At 44.1% G+C, this 6,000-nt stretch overlaps 1 protein-coding gene across 1 annotated transcript in view; it reads left to right on the top strand.

The window, feature by feature from the left end:
* Window positions 1–776: 776 nt before the first annotated feature.
* The window catches only part of sty (sprouty signaling antagonist), a 99,437-nt gene continuing 94,213 nt past the window's right edge, over window positions 777–6,000 (top strand). The window contains exon 1 of the mRNA XM_087352034.1: window positions 777–916. The gene's annotated coding sequence lies outside the window, so the exon portion shown is untranslated. The remainder of the gene's footprint in view (window positions 917–6,000) is intronic.

Below are 6,000 nucleotides of genomic sequence, written 5' to 3'. Positions count from 1 at the left end.
TCGACCCTCATTAGTACGTCATCAGTTTTGGGACAGGGCACTGTCTGGACGACCGGGGTTCGATTCTCGGCAAGAATGTGTCGATCATCCCCATTTTATACCGACGTTCAGAATGTCCGTCAACAAACACGAGCTGTTGGCATTCGGGCTGTTGTTCTAGTGATCCCGGGTTCGAATCTCGGTTGTAACACCGGTTTTTCTAACTTTATCTCTTCCTTGCAATTCATTATTTATTAATCATGGCATTAGACGTCATACGGCCTGGTATGAGCTACTGACATCATCGTTATATAAACCGCCAATAGAAAAATGTCACCGGTGTAACTTTCAACTTTATCTTATAAATGAATTACATTCGTCCCTGAGCGTAAGTAAGACGTAAGGACGTAGAAGACCGCGGAGTGATTACCACACGTGTCTCTAACCTCGCCTTCTTTGATTCAATAGTTTTATGTGAAGATTGCCAATTATAAAGTTTCTCACTGCGTAATTTTCTCCGTCCTCCGGTTAGTCCAGGTGTCCTGCTCCCAAACGCACGCAGCGCAAATTTAAAACAAGTCCAAATTAGACTACTCATTTATTCATTTGCAGTTTCTACTCTTCACACAGATTTGTCCCGGATTCATTGCGTTAAGAAAAATCTGTTGTAACCCACCCCTTCATAACAGTTCCCTTTAGAATCCTGGAATACTTGTCTCCTTATTACCGCTTCTCAAATATCTCTCTCTCTCTCTCTCTCGTAGCGTGACGTACAGGAAGTGTCGTGAGTGCCATTTCCGGTTGCAGTACTTCCGGTTGAGACCCGTCCCCCCGCCTCCCGGATATCCGGCGGAAGACATGCCTCATCACAGTTACTGAATCCTAGTGACCGGTAGTAACGTGTAAGATGCTACAGGATAGGAAGGCTTGCCAGATGGTAGGTGTCCTCCAGCGTGGAGTACGCGCGTCGTAAGTGTGTTTGGCCCTTATGTGCTGTTATTCCGGGCAAAAACACGGATTTTGCAAAAGGTAAATTCCGCGTAGGAACTGGTTTTTATCTTGCGTTTTAAGTAAAATATGTGCGTTCTGCGAAATCGCTTATGGGTTGGTACATCATTGGAGTTACTTTATCTCCGGAGGTCTGTAGCTTTTCATCAGATCAAGAGATCTCGTGAAGCAGGCCTCTGTGTGTCCGAAACTAATTATATTTTAAGAGTCAGTGATAAAACTGTTGTTACCAACAACACAGAGGCAACACGGAGTTTTCCTCCGTGGCATCCCAACAATTACTCCATTCCCACACAGAAGAAGGCAATGGAAAACCACTTCTGGATCATCTGCCAAGAACGTATATGAACAGGTCCCAGTCCGAGAAAAGGATGGAAGGATCCTGTTCATATGGACCTGTCGTCAGACAGAACACTAAATAATAATAATAGCTGCTTTTAAGAGAGCGGTTTCAATTTGAAATGTTTGTGTAAATTCTGGTTTGATTTGGACCGATAGAGGCGGAAATTGAAACAAATCTTGTTGCAGACAGCAAGGCAGGTCTCGGCCTAACAAATGAAGAAGATGGCGACCATACTCAAATTTCTTATCGTTCATTTGTTGCGAAGTTCAAGCAGCCCCGTCCTTGATTGTCGACTTGTTGAGACGAAAGTGTAAAACGGCCTCAAAAAAGTTACACGGAGGTTTCCGACATCTGAACCGAGGACCTCTGAGGAGATTATATGAATGAACTGCGGAATTCGTGTAATTACATCCGTGGAAACTTCTCACGAACCCTGTAATGGCAGTTTGTCTTCCCATGAGAAAAGCGCGCAGTGCTGAGACAGAGTCCGAGGCTTGTCACATCCGTCGAATATTTCCATACGACCAGCTAATCGACTGGCTTTCGATATATCGGAATTCGTATTGCAATCTGAGGCACAACCACGGCAATTGAAAAAAGGACATGAGATTTGGTACTTGGAACATTAGGAGCCTCTATAAGGCTGGGGCACTGAAATCAGTGGACAATTTTACATTTTTCTATGGAAAGTGGAATGACAATCATCAGTTAGGGACGGGGATTTTTGTTCATAGCAGAATTAGGGCGGCAGTTAAGAGAGTAGAATTTGTTAGTGACCGGTTGTCTTATGTAATTTTGGAAGGACGTTGGTGCGACATCATTGTCCTTAATGTTCATGCCCCAACTGAGGACAAAAGCGATGATATCAAGGATAGCTTTTATAAAGAATTGTAATCAGTATTTGATACATTTGGCATGAAAATTCTGTTAGGAGATTTCAATGCAAAAATTGGGAGGGAGGATATCTTCAAACCCACAATACGTAATGAGAGTCTGCATGCACTTAGTAATGATAACGGTGTTATATTGTCACCCAATAGCTGATGTGTCCCATTCAGTTGCAAACCCTCCTGCCTGTCTTGGACCTTCCTGATGGCGTATCCTAGCGGAAAGTTGAAACCGTTCTTGATTAAGAATGTCTCAGATGCATATTTACCTACTCGAATTTTGTTATAGGTTTCATTTAAGCACATTTTTATTAGATTCACTTAGCTTATTTGGTATACCGAATTCAATGAAAGTATTTTATAACACTTCTCTCTTAACAGAATCTGTAAATAACTGATGTACGGTCCCACCGAACTCCCATTTTTTGTCAAGTATCTGACGAATGCAAAAGATCTGATCAATCGTTAATCTGTTTCGTCTGAACCCACACTGATGATCCCCAATAATTTCATTCGCATATGGAGTTAATCTTACCAAAAGAATGTTTGATAGAATTTTGTATGAGGTTGATAGCAGCGAAATTACCACACTCAGTCTTGTCCCCCCTTCTTATGAATAGGAATAATTATGGATTCCTTCCACTGTTGTGGCATCTCTTCCTTATCCCAAATTAACTGAATAAGCTTATGGATCCTCATATGCAACCCTTTGCCATCTGCTTTAATTAATTCTGCTGGAATCTGATCAATACCTGAAGATTTATAACTTTTCAACTTCCTAATGGCTAGTTAAACTTCATCTAAACTAGGTTCTGGCACCAACAGTTCAGCTGTATGCATTTTAATCTGTCTAATATCACCAGTATCATGAACATTTAAGAGCTCGCTAAAGAAATGTTTCCACCTATTCACAATTTTTATTGGATCTGCAAGCAAATTGCCACTATCATCCTTTACCAAATTGGTCTGGGGTTGATATCCTTTGTTAAAGTTATTAATGCCTCTGTACAGGTCTCTGAGAGGCATCTAACATTTAACGCGCGTAGAATCTCAGTGCGTAATTTCATAGAAATCGGTTCAGTGGTTTAAGTTGACATACTGTACTCGTACGAGTGATGAAACTCTTTGGATACTGAATCACAAAGCGCACATTGTTCTCTGAACATGTTAGCCGTATCTACACGACAAGAAAGTGAGTAACAACGTTCAAAATATTTACATAATTTTATCAGAAGCCGATACGCGGGCGAATAACGGACAGCGTACACGATGAACCGGACTTGTAGGAAAAATGATAAAATGTTGACGACTAGTGAAATGTTAGTGGCGAGATAACAGGTGCTGAAGTGTCTCTGATCTCCTGATTCAGCATCTCAACTGAACCGAAGACGACGATTCGGGCATCCTGATAATGAGGGACTACGCACTGCACGTGGCGGTTTCTGAAGGCTTAGCAGGTCGAGGGAAGTTGAAGGCAAAGTCGTTCGTTCCTCTGCAAAAAAGTCCGACCGTGTCACGAGCTGTGGGTGGCCAAGTTCTCTCACCGGCCGCTTTGACCCCACGGAAAGAGTTTCTGGATCTCACTGGGTAGAACCCTCCGCCTGAACGCAGACAGGAAGATATGTCTGTTGCTGTTGGGAATCGAATCGGACTCCCTGGGCTGTAGGTTAAGCTCCTCTCATCAGCATTGGCCTAGGAACTAAGTATGTGTCCCTCAGCAGTCGGACTGAATCTCTGGCCATTTCACCGGGACTACAGTTTAGCCACGACGCCGTCCCTGGTACTGATTTTGAAGACAGTGTCGTCAGTTAAGGCGACGTAGCTGAAGAGTAGGGGGTGTGACCTGTCCCCGTAAAATTTTAGGTCTTAAGAGGCTAGTCCCAATTCCTGGTTCAGGTACCCAACAGATTACGTGAAGACGGGAGTACAGTCACCTCCCGAAACGTCGTAGTTTTACGATACTGAACGACGAATAAAGTCCAGAGAAGTATCAACGCACTGTCGCTAGAACCCGTTTGCCTCTGCTTCGTTCATCTTCAGGGTGATAAAATATTATGAACTGAATGGTATAAAAATTTCGTGGAATTTAATCGATTGCTTTGTGGTTTAATTTTCCATAGGAAGCACGTGGCCTCCGAGGCGATGACGTGGTTCATAGACGGCGACATTCCCGTAAATGAACACGCGAAAACCGAAGGCGGAATAATCCGGGTTATGTGCTCTGGCTTGAACGATGTTAGTAATCCGCCCGTCACGAAACTAGACGCTCGAATTGCGAAATTTCGAACGCCATATTTGTAAACCAACCACCAATGGCTAACAATCAGCCGTTCGTTCTGTTCTGCAAGAAACGAGAGAAATCGCGTTAAGCGGTGTTGCAGGTAAGCCTACACGTCGCCTGCCGTTGACAGTCGCAGCGGAAAAGAATGTCCTGGGTCCCACGATGCAATCCGGAAGTAGCCGTGGCTTGCGGCCGAGAGTTTCCTTCCCCTCTCTGCATCCTTAAGCTGTTTTCAACATTTCTATGGCGCATTCATCCGTCTCTTCCATTCATTCCCTGTGCGTTCATACGCTCAAGGCACTCCTCGACCCAGCAGGAAGTACGATCCATTGTTCGCTCCCACCGGATGTGGCGCTCATGCGGCTTGTACGTGGAGATCCCAGGTTTGACGCTCTGCCGGATGTCTTACGTCGTACTCCAAAGTCTGTCCAGACAAATGCTGCTATAATACCTTACTTTTGACAACGACAGCTTCCTTCAACATCCCTCCTAATTCATCATTCAGAATCATACTTCCATTTGACGCTAAAGAAACAATTAGAAAAATATTCGTTTCCTTCGCCAGTTTTATATTATTTCTAGGATTTGAGGTTTCCGTAGCCGTTAGTCTGAAGATGACTGTCTTCTGGGTTGTACCGCCGCGTAGTCTGGTAGAAGTTTTACGGACGTTTCAGAGGTCGTAGCTGCCCCATGATCAGACAGCCTTGTTGATGGAAGCAACAGCAAGGTACCTCTGAAACGTCCGTAAAACTTCTACCTAGACTACGCGGCGCTGTAAGCCAGAAGACGCCATATTCATTGTGTTATTTACCAGAGAGGCGTCCCACAGCGATCGCTTAACGCACAAAAGCATTGTTGCCAAGCAACGCAGGAACAGTGGACATTGATCGCTTCGCTTAATGAAAACTTTTATGATCGCTTAGCAACCAAACTGACACCGACGGATGAAACCAAACGAAACAAAGCCCACAGAAGGCTTAGTGAATGTATCTTGTTATTGGTGAAGGTTGATGTACGAAGTATACGCGTTTCTAGGTGTGTCCAGACTTTTTCGTCATTCCCAGCTGGACCTGAATTCCAGGGACGGAGCCCTCAGCAAGACAGGCGTCCGCCCGAAGCGAGTTGCCTATCAACAAGGCGAAATATCGTGGTCTCACAGTTTTAAATGGTGTCTGGTCTCTCTCATTATTCTCACAGATTTGCTTTTGAAAACAACTGCTGCCCCGTGTAGCCTGGTAGATACTGACCGACGTTTCAAACGTGCGTATTGCTTCCTTCATCAGGAAGACGAGGGGGCCATCGTTCTGATGATGGAGGCAGCAGGGACGTCTGAAATGTTGATAAACTTCTTCGAGACTATACTGCGCTACAAATAGGAAGACAGCCATCTTTCTTATACAGGCCGTCAACCGATTTGATTTATCTGGTCCGATTATTCTGTACCTCAGTCCATCTTGGTTTAAATCAAAATTAAAAAGTGGTTTAGAAAATCTGTTACAAAA

This window comes from Zootermopsis nevadensis, unplaced genomic scaffold (genome assembly GCF_977971745.1).
Source record: "Zootermopsis nevadensis isolate Lab colony 2312 unplaced genomic scaffold, Znev_1.0 Znev_ptg000020l, whole genome shotgun sequence".
Taxonomy (NCBI): Eukaryota; Metazoa; Arthropoda; class Insecta; order Blattodea; family Termopsidae; genus Zootermopsis; species Zootermopsis nevadensis.
The sequence above is the reverse complement of the archived record's forward strand: the minus strand, read 5'-3'. Positions and strand labels throughout refer to the sequence as shown.